Here is a 24,854-nt window from a genome sequence, read left to right as displayed (position 1 = left end):
CGGCGTGGACCGTTGACTAGCCCTGGACTGCGGGAAACACTGGAAAATATTTTTAGGACTTAAATAGACCCCTATTGAAGTATAAATACTATAAGAAAGATTAAATAAAAATTAATTAATTAGTACAAAGAAAAGTGAGAAATCGAAAAACGGATAAAACCCGGTGTTACCGAAAAATCGGGAATGCAACCCGAACAGGGGCATTGTGATCATTTGACACCCCGAATTGTCTTTTGACCTAAATGTCCATTAAAAACACATGATATTACACTTGGAAAATATAATGAAAAGTTGAATTAGTGGTACTTAATGTAAATAGCCAAAAATGGGGTTCAAATTGGGTAATTAACACTTAAAACATATTAAATCATTATCTTAGGGTGAGTGAAGCACTATGGATTAAATTAAACATTAAGTGGGCAGGTGTAAACCCACTAAACACTTCATCATCTTCATTCCTCCTTCCATGCCGAAATGAAGAGCTTGAAAATCCTCCATGGCCGATTTGCTTGAAGCTTCCTAATCTCCTCCATTTTCACCTCCAAACACCAAAGTTACTTCACTAATTTTGATCCCCACCTCACAAGGAAGAAGTAGATACTAAAATCAAGGGAGTTTAGTGAAGATTTAACAAGCCCCAACAATAGGTAAGTGTTTAAATTGATTTATTTCTTAAGTAAAGTTTATGGGAAGCTTGAGATGAACAAATTGATGAAGAAATTTTGAGGTTTTGGTGAGTTGTTATCATGCACTAGTTTAGGCAGCCATGGTAATTAAAGAGTTTGAATTATTTTCACATGCAATTGATGGGTATTGATGTTGATTAAAGTGAATAAAAGTTTTAGTAGGTTAATTCTTGGTGTATGTTAAAGTTGAGCACTTGAGTTGGAAATTTTATTGAATTTAAAATTCTATGCGTGAATGCCTAAATGGATAGCCATGAAATTGTACACTAAATGAAATATTATTACATGTATTGTGAAGAATTAATGTTGACTAATGTGATTTAAAGTGTTGGTAAGTTAACTTCATGCATACGTAATGGTGGACCAAGTGGAAATTTGAGTTTGAAGGTAATTATGGAGGCTTGACAAATGTGGTAGCTTGTTAACTCTTTGAAGGATGCTGGAATTCATGAAGTTGTTTAATGAATTGTGGTCTTAAAGTTTACCAAATATGTATGTAAGTTAGTGGTGAAGATATATGTTATGATAGTGGACATGTAAATGAGCATGATTAGGTGATTAAATTGTTGTAATTGAGTTTGACAAATTTTGCACTTTATGGTGTATGTTGAATGTGATTGTAAGCTGCCAAAATGATCAATAATATGTTGTGAAATATGTTTAGGTTAGGGTACAAACCAGAATTGGCATGAAGGTGAAGTTTGGTAAATGTTAAAGGTGATCTTTGATGAGTATGAACAAAATGCAATAGGGCAGTTTGTGTTTTAGGCCTAGAACCTTAAGAGTGTGGCTCCAATTGGTATGAGACCAATTGGAGGTGAAACTAGGCACAAAATGTGCCAACTTTCATGAAGGAAGCTTGCCAAAATTCTGCTTGGAAGGTAACTTGAAAAGTGACCAAATCCGGATTAGTGCAATTAAGGCCTGAAAATTGACCATTTGGGCAGCAGTTAGTATTTTAGACATAACTCACTCAAAACAGGTCCAATTGACTTGAAATTTTGACCATGAATAGTTAAGACCCATATCTACAAGTCTTATGAAGACACCAAAGCCCAGAAATGACCATAAGCAAGTAAAAAAGCTTGCATAAGTTCGGGTCCAAAAATTGACCGAACCTAAAATGACCTAAAGTGACCAATTTTGATGCAATTTGACCAGCAATAGTAAAATGACCATAACTTGGTCTAGTAAACTCAGAATGGCCTGAAATTTTGCTCCACGTGCAATAAGACATAGACCTACAAGTTTGTAGTTTTGATCGAAACCCGAAAATCGAGGGAACTAGGTCGTCCGGCTAGGTCAAACTAGTATCCCGGAATCCAGCAAATTGCAAGAAAACGCAATATACATGGAAATGAATTTGGTAACATGTACCAACCCTAAAAGACTATCGAATGTGACATATTAGTAATATTAAAACCTAAATTACCTAGAATGCACCGAGGGTCGACATATTAGGTTGACTAAGCAAATAATAGAATTCAGTGAATTAATTATCAAGCATTATCGTTAGAGACAGTTTAAATGAGTACTGAAACACTTCAAATTGTGTTTCTCAATTAGCAAAGACTCAGGGAAAGGGAAGGAAACACTGAGTCAAGGCCGAGACGATTATCGAGGTTTGTGCACAATGGCTATTTATTTTGAATTTTTTTCAATTGAAATGAATTATGACTATTTGTACATTATTGTTTTAAATTGTGGAAATGTGTTTGAATGGATACTTATTGATTGAAAAGCATTGTAAATGGTTTGAAACTGTGAAAAATTGTTTGAATGATATTTGATGGATACTTGTTGATTGAAAAGCATTGTAAATGGTTTGAAACCACAGCTATCATATATATTGATTGTATTCCTCGCTAGCTTGTCTAGTGGGATGAATTGAATTCCCTCTCTGGCTGAAGTGTTGAGGTGTGTGCCTGTTGAGGACGAATAGAATGAGTACTCATATTTTTGCTAGCTAGCTATGTTATTCCTCATTAGCCATCGGCTTTTGGGATGAATTGAATACCTCATTAGCCATCGGCTTTTGGGATGAATTGAACTTTGGAACATGATTAAGCTGTGTGTGATTTATTGATATGTATTGTGAGATTGTGAAATGGAGTTTAAATTCTTATTGACATTCACTGTCTTTTGAATTTAACTATGTTTTGATTATTGAGATTTATTGTGATATTGTGAAATGGAGTTTAAATTCCTTATGACATTCATTGTCTTGAGTTTAACTATGGTTTTAAGTATCCACTCTTTATATGACTTATCATTTGTGATTTAAAATTTTATTTGGTTAATGTTGTGCACCACTGAGACATTGTCTCAGCGATAGCTTTTCATTGCTATCGCAGGTAGACAGACGGACAGGGTAGCAGACTAGGCTGCTAGTACATTCATCGAGAGATCATCGGGTATATTGAGTATACCAGATTTTGCATTTTATCTTGTAATGTATGTTCCTTTGTATGTATATATTGTTCTTGATTTTGGCGATTGTAAATTGAAATTGTACATTGAAGTTGTAAAGTAAAGTATGAGTTATTTTGACTTGTAGAATTTGTATTATATTTCTTTTATCTCATCCTTTGAAAATACTGAAAAATTATTGTGGAATTGACTTGAGAAATATATTGTGTTGTTTAACTGTTGGAGTTGAGATTTAGAAATATATTGAAGTGCTTTTTACATGTTTTTGAAGAACTATTTTGTTCAAAATACAGATGGTACTCCGCCAAAATTTTCTGAAATTGTTGATTCTTAAAATGTGTTAGCTATTTCACTTCAGTTCAAAAAAGTTTTTAACACCTATAAACAGTGCTCACCACTGTAAAAGAAGTAAGAAAAGTTTTTAAAATCCCTTGTAGTGTATTTAATGGATTATCAATAGACGAAGTTGGTAATTCTTTAGGTATATTACGGGATCATGTTATGCCTTACAGAGGGGTAGGGTGTTACATTTTCTCTAGGAAAGAGTACCTTGACTCGCAATCATTGAATTTCTTTCTCAGGTAATAAATGGCCCTCTCCTTTCGTTCCGTATCATCATGCTGCCCCAAAACACATCCCATTGAATTCTGTTGGACTGGCATGTATAGAATCAACGCCCTTCCCACAACCGGAGGAACCAATATCGGCGGGTTTGACAGGTACTGCTTAATTTTCTCGAAAGCCTCTTGACAAACTGAATCCCATTGAGAGGTATTGCTCTTTCTGAGTATTTTAAAGATGGGTTCATCCTTAGCAGTGAGGTTGGAAATAAATCTTGAAATGTAGTTTAGCTTCCCCAAGAAACTGCGCACATCCCTTTCTGTTTTTGGGGATGGCATTTCTTGAATGGCTCGAACTTTGTCTGGATCTACTTCTATTCCCTTCTCACTCACTATGAATCCCAACAGCTTTCCAGATCTAGCTCCAAACACACATTTGGCTGGGTTCAACTTCAGCTGATATTTTCTGAGTCTCTCGAATACTTTTCTCAGCACTTGTACATGACTTTCCTCCTCCCTGGATTTAATGATCATATCGTCCACATACACCTCCACTTCTTTGTGCATCATATCGTGGAATAACGTGACCATAGCGCGTTGGTAGGTAGCCCCAGCATTCTTTAACCCAAATGGCATGACCTGATAACAGAATACCCCCCACTGAGTGATGAAAGTAGTTTTCTCTTTGTCTCCTTCATCCATGGGGATTTGATTGTATCCAGATGCCCCATCAATACACGAACATCTACCCAATCCTGTAGCATTGTCTACTAGCACGTCTATGTGTGGGAAAGAGAAATCATCCTTCAAGCTTGCTTTATTGAGATCCCTGTAATCAACACACACCTTGACTCTCCTGTCCTTCTTCATTACCGGGACCACATTAGCTATCCACTGAGGGTACTTGACCACTTCCAAAAATCCGGCATCATACTACTTTTTGACTTCATCCCTAACCTTGAGCAGGGTGTCGGGATTCATTCTTCTTAACTTTTGTTTTACCGGAATTGTCCCAGGGATTAGGGAAATTTTGTGCGTCACTATGTGAGGGTCTAAGCCGGTCATATCGTCATAGCTCCATGAAAATATGTCCAGGAATTCTTTGAGCAAACTGACCATATCTTCTAATTCTCCACTCCCCACAACCTTAAGTTCCCTTCTCATTTCTTCTGTGCCTAGATTTATGGTGTGCGTTTTGTCCCCACAAGGCACTAGGGAAGGTTCATCTCTTTCACCCCTTTCTTCTGCAAGTTCTTCTTCAGAATCACTTGAAGTAATGGCAGTTATGGGAGTTTCAAAATTAACAAGAGGAATTTCTGAGTCTATTAAATTATTAGGCGTTAATTGATGAATGGTCCTGAAGAAATGAAAGTGGAATATATTATAAGAATGGATTTCAAGAGAAAAAGGAAAAGAGAATTGGATGCAAAATGCGCTATTAATTCATTAATATTTGAATCATAAGAAAAGGGTCCATTTACAATATTGCACTTATCACTATGGACAAAATGATCAAGTGAAGATAACAAAATGTACTTTACTCAAGATTAAGCACAGGAAGGTCCTCTACTTCCTAATTATCCAGTTCTTGCCCCTCATCAATTGGCGAGATTAGGGCTTCATATAGGGAGTCCAGTTGTATGACATCAACAAATGGTTCTTCGGGTGATTCTTCACCCTTCTCGGGATTCTCAAGGATTGGTTTGGTGAATACATCTGTGATTTTCGGGACAACCTTCATTTTCCCGACTCTCTGGTCAAATCTCTAATCCCGAAGCATGTTTTTCCTCCAAAATCGCCCATCCATAAGAGCATCTTCCTCAAATCCCGGTAAAGCGGCCAATCTTCTAGATAGCCGGTATGGGTTTAACAATCCCTGTAATGTGGCGCCTAGCCCCTTGCCTATCTCATATCTGCTCTTAAGCATCACCTTTGCAACCATAGCTGTAGCCCCTTCATCCCTCAGGATAGTTTCTTGCAACTCTAGAGCCTGGAAAGAACTTTTCAAGGACTTTTCGGCTGCTTCCACATAAGGAAGTAATTGCGGCTTGGTGACCAGCATGGCTTCCTCCCCCTTCACAGTGATGATTCTGCCGTCCATGATGTATTTAATTTTTTGATGCAAGGTCGAAGGTATGACATTTGCTGAATGGATCCAAGGCCTCCCTAGCAGCATGGTGTATGCAGGTTCAATGTCCATTACTTGGAATGTGACGTTGAAAGTGCATGCCCCGATTTGAAGCGGCAAGTCAATGTCTCCCAGTACCTCTCTCCTTGTGCTGTCAAAGGCTCTTACCACCATGGAACTTTGGCATATGTTTGATCAGTCGACAGGTAGCCTTGCCAAGGTGGCATTGGGCAAGACGTTAAGCGCATATCCATTGTCAATTAGGACCTTAGCAACTATGCAACCTTTGCATTTTACTGTCACATGTAAAGCCTTGGTGTGCTTTAAGCCAGCCGGGTCTATCTCCTCTTCCGAGAAAGTGACAAAACTGGATGCCTGAATTTGTCCCACTATCTTCTCGAATTGCCTTAGTGTGATATCGGGGTTTACAAATGCACGATCGAGAATCTTACGTAGGGCTTGGCGATGGACTTCAGAGCTCAAGATCAATGACAATAATGAAATCCGAGCAGGCGTCTTCCTCAGTTGCTCAACAACATCATATTCACTTTGCTTCATTATTTGAAGCAACAATTCCTCTTCTCCACTTGATCCAGCAGGTTCTCCTCTCTCAACTTTCTCAACCTCCTCTTCCGTGCTCTCTTGTGGCTCTCCCATTTTTACTTTCCCTCTTTTCTTTTCCTTCTCGTCATTCCCGTAACATCTCCCACTTCGAGTTATAAATTCTATCTCTTGCTCAGGTGGGGAGGAGTTACTGGTTGTGACAGGTTTGGGGTTTGGTTGGGGGGTAACATTGCCGAAGGGTCCGGTGTAAGTCATTCTGAAGTGCTCGTGGGGGGCAAAGCACGGTTTAGGAGTTGTCAAGGGTGGAGTATAGGTAAGGTTAGGAGCTGATGTACTGTTAGATGCTTCTTGAGTAAAGACTTGGAAATTGTAGTTCCAAGGCACAGCATGAGTGTTTGTGACAGGGAGCTGAGGCGGGGTTCGAATGACTGTTACTGGTGGTGGTGGTGTTGGTGGATTGGTGGCAGAGAAGGTTAATCTAGGATTGGAGGTGGAGGCATTCTGGCTGAATCTGGCTACATTTATTTCGCCTTTCACTTTCGACGTCGTTTGGCATCTCAAAATTTTAAGGGACAGTAAGTTCTGGACCTCTTGCCGGAATCCCTCACGATTCTGACTCATGATGTTGCTCCTCCATGGTAAGGACATCCCGTACTCCTTTCTGATCCTGATGCTTGAGGGAAAAGGTAGCCTTCCCTCACTGCCATAACAAAAATTTCCTCAAAGTGAGGAATCAGTCGATCCATCTCCACGGTTGACTTTTCATCCCTGGACTTTATCATGTTCACACCACTGCTTGTACCATGATTGGGCAGAGGGTTTGAAGTGACGTTGGGGAGGGAGCCATCCCCTTCAATCTTCAACCACCCATTTCTAATCAGGGCCTGTACCCTTCCCCTAAGGGCCCATGATTGTCAGTTGAGTATCCGAGTGCCCCTCCATGATACTCACATCGGGCACTGGCATTATACCACCTGGGGTATGGTAGCTGAATTGGATCAAGGGGAATTGGCACTATTTGATTTATACAGATGAGGTATCAGTATATTTCGCTGAGTGGGAGGGGAAGAGGTGGATCAGGGTTTCTCTGTGGTCTAGGATTATTTTGGGGTGGTCTTGATTGAATAGGTTGAGGAGGTGGTCGGGGTTGGTAAGCTGTTTGTGGTGGATACTGTGGACGTTGATGAGGATAACTTGGAAAAGGAGGTGGAATGTTTGTAATTGTCGGGCCATGAGAAGGAGAATATGGCCGAAAATTATTCTGAGGGAATGAAGGTTGGGTTTGTCAGGTGATGGAGTGCACATCACCTTCTTTCTTTTTGCCAAAACTGGCAGTTTTCTTTGCAGGATTCTCAATTAACTCCTACAATCGTCCTAACCTGAGGTTAGTTTCAATCCTCTTGCCAGCTTGAATGATGTCTGAGAAGCTGTTGGAGGTGTTTCCAATCATCAGATTGAAATACGGAGCCTTCAATGTCTCAATGAACAAAGAGCAGAGTTCATTATCAGTAACCGGAGGATAGACCTCCGCTGCTTTCTCTCTCCACCTCTGGGCCTCCTCCTATAAGCCTTCCCTTTCTCTGCATCAGATTTTGGAGGTCTCTCCTCGTGGGCGCCGTCACGATTAAATTTGTCTTTATTTGAAAGCGTCGGCCAAATCTTTCGAGGCCTTGATTTGCTCCTATCTAACTGAATACACCATCTCAGGGTTGCTTCTGAGAAACTCTTATGGAAGAAGTGGACCAGGAGTCTATCATCTTCTGTCAGGGCGGACATCTTGGCAATGTAAGTAGCCAGATGAATGTGGGGGTCTGAGTTCCCGATGTATTTGTCAAAATTTGAGACCTTGAATTTGGGTGGTACTACCACATCTGGTACCAGTCTCAGCGTCGATACATCTACTGAACCGTACATATTCAGTCCCTCTATTGCCCTTAATCTCTCTTCTAAAGCAGATAACTTCTCATTCTCTCTTATTTTGCTTTCTCCTCCTACTGCATGAGATATTCCCCCAGTTGGGAAATGAGGGGCAGAATGAACCGGAGGGATCGGGATTGAAGGGTGTGGCTCGGCATTTGGGACAGTCGGGTAGTAGGGGAAGGGTAGGTCATTATTTAAGGGGGTCGGATTGACAGTGATTGTCGGATCTGGAATAGGTGGTTGAAAAGTAAAAGAGGTTGAAGCTTGGTGAGAATCAACCGTCATAAGAGGTGGGTGAGGTAGTGGCAAGTTTGGCTCTAATGCAGGCTTATTTTGGGACATCTCCCTCATCAGTTTCATGAGTTCTGAGACTTGGTCTCTTAATTCAAAAACTTGTCCCTGTAGGTTCTGGACTTGTTCCTGGTCTTCCATTAGCTTCTTCATTCATGATCTTGTTAAGTATACTCGTCTTGGTCGAATTGCTTGTTTGGTCAGGCTTGCTTGCTTGAAGCAATGTTGATTTCCTGTGTGAAAAATCATTAAATGAATTTCAAATTTCATTAAAAATTAAAGGTCCTAATTTGAACAAAGGATATAGTGGCATCTGAAAGCCAAGAATGGGATCTACAGAAGAATAATTGCATTAATTTTATCATGGCATCGCTCGATAGTCCTATGGTGAATGACTAGATTGAATGCGTGTCAACGATACTTGTCCATATGGCGCATTCAACTTTTCGCATAACCCTAGCGAGGATAGCTCCTACGGGAGTCATACTATTCATTCACAATTTTGCTAAACAATAGCCCAAAGCTATTTTATTGATCAAATAGTTCATACATAATATTCTTTTACATTGGCCTAGGCTCAGGGAGATTCTTTATAATGTAATGACATTTTTTGAGATATTCATAAGGTCTTTCTTCTTGTCTGGCGGGGTTGAAGGTTTTCAAGGCATATTCCGATTCTGGCAAGAGCTCTTGTTTCCCTTGTGCTATCATTCTCTCTAGCTGGTCTACATTTTCTCTTAGCTGTTGATGGAGAGTAGCTTGTCTTTCTTTTTCCTTTCTTTCTTTCACACACTCTTTCAGAATATCATTGATAAGCTGTGCTTGCTCCTTCAGTTAGAGCTTCTTCTTTTTACCCTCTTGTTTATAATCTTCCATGAGTATCTCTTGATACTTCATTTTCTCTTGCAATTCGTTACTCCAAACTCCTGCTTCCTTTATTGCGTCTTGGAGAAAGATCTTTTCTCTTTCCCATTGCATTTCTGCTCCTCAAACCCTACTTTTTGATCCTGAGCCTTTTACCTCTCTCTTGAGGACTGCTGTTGGTCCTCCAAGCGCATACCTATTCTTGTAATTCTGGTTCTCGGTATACGCTTTTTGTAGAGAGTCGACCAAGCGGCGTTAACTTCTTACGAAAGGAAGTTAGATGGGGATGTTACCTTGAGTTAGTTGGCTCGGCGGTGGGTGTCCTTGATTCCTGTGGCCCTCCATTTAAGATAATCTTAGTGGCACCCGGACCTTTAGGCAATCTCTCCATCATAGTGATGCTCTCCTAGGATTCTGGTGCTTTCAATTCCTCCTCACTCACAGAGCTCATGGTAGAAGTGACCTTGATGGTATTCTTCAATCTTTGAATGCGGTGAGTTGAGCCGAGCGCCTCATTACCAATCTTTGGGGCGTAACTCGTATATCAGGTTACTCAGATTAAAGATCTTGAACAATTACTCCCGTCTTTGAACAAAATAGGTAGACTGGCGCCCATAATTTCCTCCAGTGATGGTGTATTCTTGAAGCTTAGAATCCGCTCTTGCCACTGCAGCTCGTCCTTTGGGCTGATTACTAATTTGGTCATTTTCTCAATAAGAGGCTAGTCTGGGTGCTAAGTCAACCCCTTTGTCTCTATAGGGCATATGTGACTGATGATCCAAAGGTGCAACAATTGAGAACAACACTTAATGGATCCCCTGCCTTATTGTTTCTGATGAAGTAAGAGTCATGAGTCTCATGAGGATTGCAGTATTAGGTTGACCTTACCTTTTCTCTGCCCGGAATATCTCGTGACACTGCGGGTTATAATTCCCAAAGGCAGGGAATAAGATCGGGCCATAGATCCCCAAAGCTAATGCTAATGAAGCTTGCTCCCATTTTTATCCGGACGTCTGAGGTCCAACTGCTTCTTGAGGTAGGTCTAATACCATCCGTGTGTGTTCCCTTTGATAGTTTCTCTTGCCTTTGCTTCTTCCGGGGGAATCCCCAACATATGTGCGAACCGTTTCCAGGTCTGCCTATGCTCGAGGTGTAAGTAGATCCGATTCTGTGCCACATAAGGAATTTCTAGCAGCGCCTGATATTCTTCCATAGTGGGGGTCGTATCGATGTCGTTGAAGGAGAACACCCCATGCACAGGATTCGAATTGTGACATGGCCTTTAGTGCCGAAACTTGGATTTTGACCCGTATCAAGGTTGCAATCCTTCCGTATTTTTCCTCGAACTTTGCCTTGACGTGATCGAGAAGCGACCTCCAACTACTAGATAGACCCTCGAGACCGGTCATTCTGACCTCGACTTTGTTTAGGTCTAATGGAGGTAACGGGCTAGTATCTGCCCTGGAGACATCACTTTGAGGGGGCCTTTGAACTATGGCGGTCGGACCATGGTTTAGCATTACATTGCAGTCTAGGAACTTCTTCCACCGACTCGAGGATGCCACGTTAAAATTGATGATTATTCTTTTCTGGACCTTGATTACGTGATGCTGTGGAGAAAACTTGTTAGCAGGATAAATTCAGGCAATTTTGAATTATACTGTTGACGGGGTGATACCTACACATTTATCAAAGTAGGAAAATGTGCAGATCCTCCTAACGGTATGACTCAAAATTGCCCTTAAAAAATAGAACATGAGAAAACACAAACAGAGTAGGGTGAGAGCAAGTATGTCCCTTTTGTCCTAAAATAGGGAAAATCCTAGTACCGGATAAGTGCTATCTAATCGAATATTTCTATCTTATAAGGTAGCTTGCTACGACTTCCTGCTATTGTGATAGTTTAGCTCAAGGTCTAATTTTCTAAAAGCCACAGGTTCCCAAATTGCCCCTACTGTAAACAGTAGAGCCCCATTCCATCACCATGATACTAACAGGAGAGTTCCACGGGTATCACAGTAAATAGAATGAGTTTCAATCTGAGCAGAAGCCTTCACGGATACTAACGGGATAAAACCCACGGGTAACGCTACATGACTCCCTCCTACTTTCCTAAAGGGTGAGAAAGCCCGGGTATAGGGCTGAAGTGTGTGTAAGGACATTGTGTCAACACTCAGTGTGTGAAGCGACATATTTACCTCTTCCCTTTGTGGGGGATTTTTTTTAATGAAAGTTGCTGTGGGAAATAAGACAAGAAAAAATGGTTAGAACAATAACAAATCAACATATCGAGATTTCAAATTTTGCAAATTAAACCTCCCCCTTAATTACGAATTCAATTTATATGAGCGTATAACTAAATCTATTCTTGGAACTCTAACCAGGGTAAAAAAAAACAAGTCCCTAGTGGAGTCGCCAAGCTGTTGCAAGGGGTTTTGCGGTGGCCTGGACAAAAGCTCTTCACTGAAGTGGGAAAAGTGAGGAGTCGCCACTTTAATTTTGAGGGAAATTAAAGAAAACCATATGTGAAAATAAATTAAAAGAAACCACTTCGAAAGCAGAGATTCTAGGTTCGGGGTCCATATACGGGCGGGGAAGGTGTTAGGCACCCTGCCTCGTCTCTCAATGAAGGTAAACAGATTTAATGTTATGCTCTTTTATAAATTAAAAGGGGTAATTAGGGGGTTGGGATAGTGATAATGTTAATCCTTTGTGCAAAATAAAGGAATATTTGATATTTCACTTATCTTGGGTTGCCCAGGAACACAAGTTCGTGAGATGGCCCTTTAATGAATAAGTGTTTGAGTGAATTGGTCTTGTGTCTTATCATTTAGTTTGAATTCTGTTAAAAGAGCTCGGACAGGGAACTTCTCCCGATCTCTAGATATATTTTATTAAGAGTTTTGAGTGGGAGATTTCGGATAAGAACTTTCCTCTGATCTCCCTGTTTTAATTTAAGCGAGAATCAGGTAAGAGCTCTCCCCCAACCTCTTGAAGTATTCGGCTTGAAGTTTTAATGAAGGATCTCGGATGAGAACTCTCCTCCAATCTCCGCATTTTTTATTTGAATGAGAATCGGATAAGAACTCTCCCCCGACCTCTTAGAGTATTTGGCTTAAGGTTTTAATGAAGGATCTCGGATAAAAACTCTCCTCCGAGCTCCGCGTTTTTGTTTGAATGAGGATCGGGTAAGAACTCTCCCCCGACCTCTTAAAGTATTTGGTTTAAGGTTTAAATGAAGGATCTCGGATAAGAACTCTCTTCTAATCTCCGCGTTTTTGTTTGAATGAGGATCGGGTAAGAACTCTCCCCCGACCTCTTAAAGTATTTGGTTTAAGGTTTTAATGAAGGATCTCGGATAAGAACTCTCCTCCGATCTCCGTGTTTTTTATTTGAATGAGGATCGGGTAAGAACTCTCCCCCGACCTCTTAAAGTATTTGGTTTAAGGTTTTAATGAAGGATCTCGGATAAGAACTCTCCTCCGATCTCCGTGTTTTTTATTTGAATGAGGATCAGGTAAGAACTCTCCCCCGACCTCTTAAAGTATTCGGTTTAAGACCAAGCCTTTCACCGATCTCGTATATGAGCCTCTTGTCCGAACTCTTTGGCTGGCTACATCCAATCTTTTATGGTTTCTAGTCTGGGGTTCTATCTCGATCTCGCTTTATTATGCTATTTCCTAGACTCGCTTAGTAGCTCGATCTCATGACTTTTCTCCTGATTCCCTATTCATTCTCTTATTTTAAGAGACACTATCATGTTAGGATATTGCTACCAACACTTTGCTAAATTACCTAGAAGTTACTTGTAACCGAAACACCCATATTCGAAGGAAATAAAAACTAAGAACAAATAAATAACGTGAACTGGAGAATAGAAAAAGTAAACTCAAGAGAGTAATTATCGGCCTGAAGGATCCGCATGGAAATTTTTAGTATAACTAAACTTAATGAGAATTTTGAGAATAAGCGAGAGAATGTAAAGCGAGCATTCGGAAGGTGTGATCTAGATACTTACGTGTGAGGTCGAGGTTATCAAACTGGCTTTGGAGATCACAAATGTTGTTACGTTGAAGGCTGATGGTTTTGGGACCAATGTTTACTTTGAGATTGCGAGAACCAGATTGAAATGCAGTTAAGTCGAAGCTACGGCTACCTGGTCAGAATGAAGTTAAGCTGAGAGAAGAATGAGTAGATGATGGGGCGATGAAGACAAGGCTGAACAGAAATGGTATGGCGAGTGATGAACAAGCGAAAATGAAGGATTTGGGGTTGAAAACTCTATCAATGGAGACACTCGACAAAACTAGTTTACGAAGTTTCTCAATTTTCATGTAAGCTTAGAATGGCAAAGCAGCAAGACTAAATTAAATTTTAGAGCCTTTCCACTATAATCACCACGACCTTTTTTCGTCCCCTCTACAGTATTACATGCAGGTATTTATAGGGAACGGGTGTTACTAATGAAGGGTCAGGATCTCCCCTTGGGGAGACGAAAGGTTTGGATTTAAAGGACATAATCGGCGTCGAAAATTAAAGGGAATCAAAGCGGATGGTGGGATCCTATCCGAATATCCGTCCTTTCTCTTCCCAATCCAACGGCTCGAGATCCTACCTTACAAGATGGATCGAAATTGGGAATAAAATCGTCGAACATCATCATGTTTTTGATCCAAGGGCTCCGAGTTAGTCCTTGCAAGTATAATCAACGTTGGGGATTGTGATGTACAGGACTGTCATAACTGTTTTTGGCATCTGTCAGCAATGTGGGCGATTCTGCAAATGAGGCGTGCGGTGAAGATTTGATTACGCCTGCAACGCTTTAACTACCTCGGCTCTGATTGTGTGGAGACTTATTGGAAATTATCTTATCCTCTTCGTGCATTTCGATCTCTTATTTCTTCCGATCTATTATGACCCTTTTCTGATCTCTCATATCGGGCCCTTCTCCCGATCTTTCCCATTCTAGAACCTTCCCCTCTATCCAAGCTGCCTCAGTCAAAGCATTTAATTCTTGATTCTCGATGCATCAACCGATTTCGCAAGTAATAAATGCTCAGACCCCCTATATATATGCCTCAGCGGGGAATTTCTCCCACATTCCATTTCTCCTCTTCCCATTTTTCACTTCTCCTGTCCAAGTTTCTCTGGTAACAATTCCGGCCATGGTGACCGCTTTTGATCTTTTTCCTATTGTTCTCTTTGTTCCTCAACTGAAAATTTATGATCCCGGTGATCGGAGAATCATGAGAACCACATCTGATGACAGTGAGAGAACCGGACTAATTTACCGATCAAGATCGAAAATGTCGATCGTGCCGATCTCGAATCGGTCTACCGATATAATCGGTGAACTGATTTCGGGCGAGAGGACTGCTAATTTCCCTCTAAATATCGGTGACCGCCTTTTGAAGTTCATTTGGCTCCTCACCACATCGGGCGTCCCGACTGCGGCTCGGTTCTGGTCGATGACATCGACGATGACTCCTCTCATCATCATGAGAGTCATAGTCACTCCATCTGAGCTGCACATCTATCCGATGCCTATGGCTGGCTTTCTGATCAAACACATCTTTTGATTCAGCCACAAGACTAGGCTTTGACATAGGTCCCTACTAGGTAGGATGTAATGCCGATCTTTAGAGATCGCCCAAATGATGTAATCTGACCTTTTGGAAATGAAATGAAATTTTATTTGACAGTTGTCATTTAATTATTGCATTGGTTATTTTCCGATCTCTGATGTGCATATCCGATCTGGTTCCTAACTAAATCACCCTTAGCCGATCTGTAACTCTGAACATCCGCCTTGTCAAGCGATCTTAGCGGTAGATCTCCTTTTATTTTATTTATGGTGTTTGGAATCTTCATGCGTGTCGAGGAAGCGGGCGATTCCACTAAGCGATCGTCGCTTGGGACCTTTGTGAGCATTGAATGCTCGGTTTGGTATAAATAGGGAAGGGTCGATCGTTGCTCCCTTATGTCATTTTGACACTTTGTGGCGATTCCAAAATTCTCTCATTTCTTCAAGTTTTTCCGATGCCGATCACATTAGGTAAGGGTTTTAATCTTTCTCTTAGTTAAACTTCTTTCATTTCTTTGAAAATGGCAGCGTGTAGAAGTCGAGAGCGGCGAGCCCTCCTTCCATCCATGTCTCATGGTCATCGGATGAAGTCGAGAGATTAGGTCGAGTGGGCGCCACAGGCCTCCTCGACCTCTGTTTGACCCGTGGTCAGCGGCATAATCAAGACGAACACATTCCTCTAGAAGAGAAAGTCTTCCCGTGAATGAGTTACCGTTGATCCTCTAAGAAACCGATCTGCAGTCGATCAGTCAAGAGTACAACCTTCGGACCAACTCATACGAGCTTATCAGATGTCATGGCGATCTCGAGCGATCACTTCTTTGAAGAAAATGGCGCGATCATGATATATGAAGAGCAATTAAAAGCGGGCTCGATTTCCTCTTGACAACTTCTTCAATGGCGTTACGAAGTTCCACCACGTATGTATAGTCCAAGTACATCCGAACTCATGGCGGTGCGGTGGCTTTGGAGGCTTATGCGAGCCAAGAAGCTCGAGCCTCTGACAAAGGTTTTTGCCTAGCTGCATAGACTTACTCGTCGAAAAGACGACGAGTATTGGTTCTTCCATGCCAAACCGCACTGTGGGCTTTTTACCAATCTCCCCTCTTCACTGAAAAATCGAAAGAATCGCTTCTTTATGTTGAGAGCAAGATTTGAATGGTTTTGAGGTTTCCCACGTGGTGTGACATCTAGGCCCATCAATTTCAAAGAAGATCATACGAGCGGGCGAGGTGCCATGGTAATGGAATTAAAGGTTCATGTGGCCACTCAAAGTATTCGTGCCTATCTGTTGTTATGGCCAGCGAGATGGTGGTGATGCGGATGATCGCGAATGAAAATTATGAAATGCGACTCTCGACCTCGGACCAGGGCCGGTATAACCTAAATCTTTAGTCTCGGTTTAGGTAATCTCACTAACTATTTTTACGTGCAAAAATGGTGGAGGTGAAGCGCAAAGGAGAGCGCAAGCGAAAGAGAAGTCTCGGAAGGTATGAGAAATGAAGATTGCGCGGCATCACGGGCGCTAGGGCGGGATTCGGGAGAAGTCTTGGGAGACTCGTCCGACCTTCGAGGCAACCGATCTCGAGTAAGTAGAAGTAGCTCCTTTTCCCCTCGACAAAAGAGCCACCACCTCCACGGTTCCTTCTAGTGCGGAAGGTGGGCCTTCCCAACCTCTTGTGAGGACCTGTCTCGAGGTGCGAGTCCTTATTCATTCCTTAGAGAAGAACCGTCGGTTTGGGAGAATCTAGGCTTGGCCAAGGTTAGGAGCTTCCATCTACCTCCGGGAGGATCGGAGCAGTGGTCCCGAGTAGCATTGGCGATCTCTTGGCGGATGATGAGTTTAAGTGTAGAGAGCCTGGCGAACTAGCATATAATCAGGGAAAAGGCTCGTCTTCTGAGGTAAGAAATTCTAAAGCGGTCGGGGGCGGCTTACGCCCAAGCCTAACTTTCATACGCCCATGACTACATTCTTTGAAATCGAAGGTCGGATGAAATCCTATGAGGATAAGTTGGCGATCGGGCTTGTGAACTTAGGAAGCTCGGGTGCTCGGGGCTCAGCGTTGCTCGCCTTCAGAAGAGATCAGGCGAAAGAAGAAGAGGTGTGACGAGGAAGGCGGTGCCTATGTGAATGCCACAGCGATCTTGATTTGAGCTTAAAGCGTTACGGGGAAGACTTCTCGTGGATGGTGGATCTAGCTCCTCAAGGCGAAGAGGAGAGGCGAGGAGAAGCGAGAGAGAGAAGCGGCGAAATGTCAATGTACGGAGAGCAGTGGGGTGACCATCGGTAGAATGACTTGTAACCTTTATTTTGAGATGAAATAAAATCCCTTCTGTTCAATTTCTTGATGAGATCGAAAAGTATCCAAATTGTATGAGTGCTTGATTGTTTGAACGTATTAGGACATCAAACTTAAAAGCGATTATTAATCTAAGTATAAGAGGTGGGAAGAACATTGTAACCATGAGATCGGCCTAAGCTGAGACCAAACACTGGATAGAACTTTAGATCATTAAGATTGGAAACTTGATTTGAACATTTAAGATCGGAAACACCATTAAGTCGAATTTGAAACCTTAACTTTATTAAGCGATTTTCCACAATATTTATAAAGGAGAGATCGGAAATAATCTTTGGATGTACGGAGACCTGATATTTAGTTTGGTTTCCTTTGACGAGAGATCAGAAATGAGATTGGATGGCATGGGGACCTGATATTGGTGTGATCTCCTTTGTTGAGAGATCGGAAAGCATTTGACTAGATGCGGGATAGGATTATTTCCTAATCAAGTTACTTATAACTGAAGAATGGCAGTAGTGGGTCGATTTTCAAAGTTCAGTGACTTCGGTGATTGGCCAAAAGATAGTGACGATAGATGACCTGTTTGCCAGTAGATACAATAAAATTCTAATTATTGATGCGTGATTTTGTGTAAATTTTAGAGCTGATGCATTAGGTTTTTGCCACATTATTATTATTTATTGTTCTTAGATTTAAGGGTGAGGCACTAATGTAGCACAAGTTTTAAGTGTGCCCATACCTATGGTTTTTGGAAGCGAGTCTCCCATTGATGGCGATGTATTCAATTGTTACATGGTGAATCTTTCTTCTGCATGATTTTCTTTATCATCACCATAAATATGATCTGAAGAAAAAAAAAAAAAGAATTCAAGTCCTTTTCTTTTTTTTTTGTTTGTAGGATGGTGCCATTTTGGCTTGGAAAGGAAGTACCAAGAACCCATAGCCTTTTGAACTAGCCTCGTCTTTGAAAGGTCGCACCATTGCTATTATATGCTTAACTGTTGGAAAAAATAGGATATACTCTAGTTCTATGGACAATACTATGAGGGTAATGCTTGTAACCTTACTATTTTATCCTTTGTGTTGTAATTTTGTATAAAATATAGCTTTGATATTGTCATACACTTTGCTAAACATGTGACTCAACACTCTCAATCAATCGGATTAGTGCAATACATTGTAATACTTTTGAAGCCCACATGCATATCATTTGTATTATATCTGAAGAGTATATTTTTATATCAATAGTGCATCTGAGTTATATGTGGAAGAAATTTTATTTCTTGTAAGATTAATTCTTCATGTTTTCTTCTATATTTGACTTCTAAATTTTATTTTTATATCAATAGTGCATCCGAGTTGAATTTTTCTTTTTTCTTTTTTTCATATTTTTCCTTGCATCGCTGTGTGTGCATGAGAAGGATATATTTGTTTATTTGATTCCAGTCTCACTGTTCAAATTTTGATTTTGTTTTTTCTCTTTCAGGTGTGGGACTTAAACACTTTACAGTGTATTCATACACTAAGTGGTCATAACGATGCTGTGACATCTCTTATTTGCTGGGATCAACCTCTACTAACTTGTTCATTACAAGACAATAAAAGCGTGGCATTTCTTTGAAGTGGGCAACTTGGAGGTGATCTATACACATAATGAGGAACATACAAGTTATTTATCTCCAACCTCTAAGTGTACATTCTTGAGCATTTTTAAGTAGACTTTTTTCTTTTTCCCTTAGATCTCGGGATTGGATTTTTTTGAACATTAGTTGTTGTGGCATGATTGATCAAGTTTATTTGATACCTTATGGATGGTCCTATGGAATGTAGTCCTAAATTTTTATTTCTGCTCTCTTGATGGACGTAATTTTTGTGTTCTATTCTTTATTTTTTAAAAAAATTGTACCAGTTTTAAATATTTGAGTTAAATCAATCTTCGTCTCTAAGCTAAAAAGATTTTGTTTGTTAATTGGTTTGGCTCTAATATATGAAGTGAAAGCATTTGTTAAAATGTAGTTGTCATTTGTTTATGGATCTTTGTTTTTTGATTTCTCACACCCCATTTCATTGTTATTTTATTTATTACTTAATTAAAATTGTCAAAATAAGGGTGGAATGAAATAATTTTCATTATAAAATTAATATTTCTTTGTAATAGGGTGTTATTGCTCTTTGTGGGATGCATAATGCAAAAACAAATCCAATTTTATTTTGCTCTTGCAATGACAATACTATTTACATGTACAACCTATCATCGTAAGTGCATACTAAATGACTTACAGCAATCAACTTGCGATGAACTTATCTTTTCAATTTTGGCACTGCCTTACAAAAATAATCATTTTTCATTGTTTAGATTCAAAGAGAGGGGCAGGATTTTTTCAAAAAGCAAAGTGAGAACAATTCAAATGGGTCTTGGAGGTCTTTTTCTCACAGGTGATGCAAGAGGAATGCTAGCTGTTTGGAAGTTGGCAGAATCATGCGGAAGACTTATGGAAGTAGCATAATATGCCTGTATATCTTGCAAAATTTCGTTATCCTATTATAGTTCTGTTGATTTTTTTTTTTTAGAAATTGTAGAACTATGTGAACCTGATTCTCTATTTTATAATGAAGATATATAGACAACTTTCGAGTGCAGTCCAAATTATAAATAAATCTATTTTATTTGTCTTAAATGTTTTTGGTTTCTCTTTCCATTCACATTTGCATTTCATTTGGCTTTTGGATTTTTGTCTTTTGAGTGATGTTGTGTACTAATGAATTGATTTTATCATATGTAAGAAATTATCTTAAGATCCCATATTCTTAATTGTTATCATAAGGAAGAATTCATTTCAGAACCTCATATTCTTAGTTCTATTATTTATCCTCTCATTTTTAATGAAGCCGATTTTTTTTTCATTTTTTTCTTGTTGTATATTCTCAATATCTTTTTTTCATTATGATTGAAAAGGATCTTACATTTTCAATACAGGATTATTTTGTATGTTAAATTGTGTAATATATCCTTAGTTACATTGGATGTATGGTTTTTATTGTTTGGTAATTAGATTGATTCTATTCCATCAAAATATTATCAGATACTCCTTTTTATTATTGCTCTTTTCTTATACGAAATATCATTTTACTCTTCTCAATTTAGTCGGAAAGCGACACTTAAAATATCAACATAGTGAGAGAAATTGATCTCAAAAAGTCGAATTTGATATATTTATTTTTGGTTAATAGCATTAATTTTTTTTTGAATTAACTTGATTGATCTAATCTTTAAAGATATCCGATAATAGTTATTAATTAAAATTTATGGCCAAATTATGACCATAAGATTTTTGAGGTCGTAAGTTTTATTTTCACTAATATTAAATTTGTTACATTATTTTTTCTAATAAATTTGTATTATTTATTCATTAGGAATGATTTGGTTTGTGAAAAAAAGTTTAGAAAAAAATTACATCGAAAAAATCACAATAATTTAAAACACTTAACAGTGCACTTTAGCATAGTTCTAATCATCATGCGTCATCCTTATATGATTGGTTTGCTATTCAATGTCAAATGCTGCCATAGAATTTCAATTGTACTATATAATATCTCCGTCATCTCAACAGAGTTGGGCGAAAATCTATAACCGCTGCCTTGCCTCTATGCTCTGTTTGTACCTTAAGAATCGAGAGAAAGAGGTTCGGCACAAAGAAGAAAATTTGTTAACAAAAGATGGCAACAGGTGATTAGGAGATTTCTAACACCTAATAAAAAATTGAAATAAAGGTTAAAAATATTCAAAACTGTGAGATTTCAAATTTCAATAATAATTATTGTCAAATGAATTAAAAAATTAAAATAAAAAAATAAAATTAAAACAAACATATAATAGAAACAAAATAATACTAATAAAAATTACTATTGTAAAAAGTCAATAATAGTATTGGGCTTTGAGACAGAAAAATAGTGTGGTACTGCTATAGGAACAATGGCTCTTTTGGTTTTAATGTTATAGTATAAATTTAAAAAAAAATATTTAAAATTATTTTAATAAAAAAATAACAATTAGCGTAAGTTTAATAAAAAAATTTAAAAATGAAAATTAAAAGAAAGAAAAAAATTAAGAAAAAAACAAAAAAGCTAGGCTTACTATTTAATAATAATAACAATTAGCATAAATATAATAATTAAATATTTAAATAAGCTAAACAAAAAATTAAATGAACATAAAAAATAAGATAAAAATAATTTAAATGGTTATATAAATTGAAGATTTAAAATAAATGAAAATTAAAAATATTTTAAAAATTAAAAAGCGACTAATATTTTTAAAATAAAAGAATAAATGATTTTTTTTTTTAAAATTATAAAAAACTAAAGAAAAACTTGCAAGAAAAAAATAAGAAGTCAAGGTATCTATTATTGAAAAAATAAGCCTAAGTATGTTTGTAGAGAAAAAATAATAATAAAAGAAAGCAGTAAAGAAATAAAAAAATAAAAAAAGCAAGGAAGGAAAAGGGCAAAAACAGAAACCAAATACTAAGCCCAAATAGCCAATGAACTCTGAAGTAAATAAGCAGAAAGAGTAAAAGGGACCTTTCATTATTCTTAAAAAGAGTAAAAAGTTGTCATCTTTTAGTACATAGTAGTAATTTGGTAGTTATGATCTTGCTTTCACAATCTCAATTTCAAAGGATTTGAAGGCTCTCCATATTTAGTATCTTGGCCTTCATTTACCTAAGTGTTCTTTGCAATTTGGGTTTAGGAAAGGATCCAAAGGCTCTCAATGCAAGTGATTAATTAGTTAACCTCGAAAATCACCTTTTAGTTATTGAACTTGACATTGTTCAATATTTCGAGTTCAAAGACATCAATAACAACCATGTTGGAATTGACCGCAATAGCTTGAAGTCTAATGCGCATGCTCCGATGTAAGAGTGACTTGGTTTGGTTCGAAACTAGAATCGAACTGAAATTAGATTGGTCAAACCGATGGCGGTCAAAATCACTTTTTATTTGTTGAATTCGACATTATTCAAGATTTGAGTTCAAAGACATCAACAACAACCATGTTGTTTTTGACCGCAATAGCTTGACGTCTAATGCATAAACTCCTCTGTAAGAGTGGCTCAGTTCAAAACTAGAACCGAACTAGAATCAGAACCAGACTGATCAAACCCAGACCGAAAGCGGTTAAATTAAAAAATATCATCAAATCGAATCGAAATCGTGTCCCATTGTTTGATTCAGGTTCAAGAAATTATGGAATCGTGAATTTTCATTCTGAACTAAATCGAATTTGCAATTCAATTTGAAGAAACCATGCTTGCCAATAGCTAGGCCTAATGCCCAACCAGAAGCTAGGCACAAGGCCTAGTTGCCAAGCAAGCCCTAGGTCTCTTGCAACAAATGACATTCGTTGGGTCATTTAAAGTTTTTTAAAAAAGAAATTATTGTCATTTTCTTACCGTTACTATAATACATTTTAAAAAAATTATTGTAAAATTACTTTTTGTCCCTAATAACAGCCAAAAAAACAACTTTTAGGCATAATTTTGGACTTAAATTTACAATAACTCTATAATATTCCGATTCATCCTTTTTTCATTCGTACAAATCTCAAATTCTCTACATAATTATTTTCAAAATTCTCTTTAATTCCCCGGTAAATTACTGTAACTTTATAAAATACTCCAACCCACCATTTTTTTAAACTAAAATTAATTTTATTTTTTTTCATTTCTATAACTTTTTCTTTAATTAAGTCTTACACATTTTTTATTAATTTTTTTTCAAAACACAAACAATTTCATTTGCTTCTTTTCTTATTTTATTTTATTTGAAAGATTTTTTATATTAATTTCTTTTTTATTCAAATCGCTCTAAAGTACCTAAATTGCCCTCTAAACCACTCCAAAATATCAAACCATTTTAACCAAGGCTTAAGTGAAATCGGCAGCTCTCGAACCATCTCCCAATGATTTCTTTGAACTTGAATCGACGGTTCTTGAGCTGTAGTTACCCTATTCCTACATCTAAATCCCTTTAGTCATATAATCATAAATGACAAGAAAAACATATCTTCGCCGACACAAACCAGCAATTGAACCAGATTTTCAGTGATGAAAGTTTTCCAATGCTTATGATTTCTAATACGTATTCGCGCAGGCCTTGTTTAGATTCATTTGAAATTTGCTTGACTAATGAAACCATTGGTTGCTGCTTGAGTTCTTGATAACAGTATCGATAAGGACCAGTATCCAACTCCCAATCTTCTATTGTATCAATGTTCTTAATTTTTCTAATCGCATGGAAGATAGCAAAGGATATTGTGATAATTGCAAGAAAATTTGATGAAATTGCGAACCTCATTGTTAACTCATATGCTTCCTTTTTTGATCATCCAGAAGCGAAGGCAGAGAAGAAAGATTCAAAGCTCCAGCTTGCCCATTCATCTTAAAGCTCCAGTCCAATATATTAGTGAGATATCTATAGGAAATGACATGATTGGCAATTTGGGTTTCTTGAAAGTGGGCAAAATAGTCGTATCGAGAAGATTTTATGCAGAACCATAATCAGTCCAAACCCAGATTGCATATTTACTCTTGAGATTTTAGATCTTGTCTTGAACAATCGTCTATTTAACATAGCCAAATTTAGATGTTAATTTCTAATTTGTTTTTAACAAAATTTTGATTCGTAAATTCAAAATTTATTTAATAAATTGATTTTTATTAAAATTAGACTAAGTTTGTTAATTAATGTAAAATAATAATAATAATGTCTCCTGATGATATATATATTAATTTGTTTTCCTTTCATTTTTATTCCTCTGCATAAGATAGAAATCCATCTGGTGGAGACTCCATTGCTGAGATTTTGAGGTCTGTTCAAACCCATTTCAATCTACCAAGATTCAGCTTTCAGGACGCGCCCTCCTTTCTTAAAGTTATGTGGATACGTGGCGTATAGAGCAACACATTCATAGAGCGGAGCTTCTCTGCTTCTAGAGGCTAATAAAATCCCTTGAATCACAGAGCCCAGCAGTGGAACCAACACAAACCGGTCCTCTGGATAAATATGCTGCAATGGCACTATTCCAAGAAACTTTATTGCCACAAAGAAGCTTCTGCCACCGTCGCTCTGTAACTTAGCACCTTTCTGCTCTTCTCAATTTTAGTTTTGGAAGTGTTATTGTTATTTATTTATTTATTTATTTATTTTGGGTTTAATGTCATACACTTGGTATGCCATTCTAGAAGTTTGATTCCAAAATCCAAATTTTCTATCCATAGACCACCCAATTTTTTTTTCTTGAGTTAATTCCAAACTCTACAGACAAATTATTTTCTTTGACACAAACGGAGCCTTAATTGTAATTTATTCTATATTTAAATTAAATCATTCTATATGTTATTTATTTCAATTTGCAAGTATGGACAAAGACCCTGCATTGAAATGAACGATCTTTTTGACACATCTCTTAGGTATTGTCTATTTGTCTGTCTTTAATTCTTGCCTTTTTCTTTATGGTTGATT

The 24,854-nt window shown here is 38.2% G+C and overlaps 1 pseudogene; it reads left to right on the top strand.

The window, feature by feature from the left end:
• The window catches only part of LOC131169046 (zinc finger CCCH domain-containing protein 48-like), a 31,919-nt pseudogene extending 12,082 nt beyond the window's left edge, over positions 1 to 19,837 (top strand).
• The last annotated feature ends 5,017 nt before the right edge of the window (positions 19,838 to 24,854 follow it).

The sequence above is a fragment of the Hevea brasiliensis genome, unplaced genomic scaffold (assembly GCF_030052815.1).
Source record: "Hevea brasiliensis isolate MT/VB/25A 57/8 unplaced genomic scaffold, ASM3005281v1 Scaf381, whole genome shotgun sequence".
Classification (NCBI taxonomy): Eukaryota; Viridiplantae; Streptophyta; class Magnoliopsida; order Malpighiales; family Euphorbiaceae; genus Hevea; species Hevea brasiliensis.
Note: the sequence above shows the minus strand (reverse complement) of the source record. Positions and strands in the feature narration are given on the sequence as shown.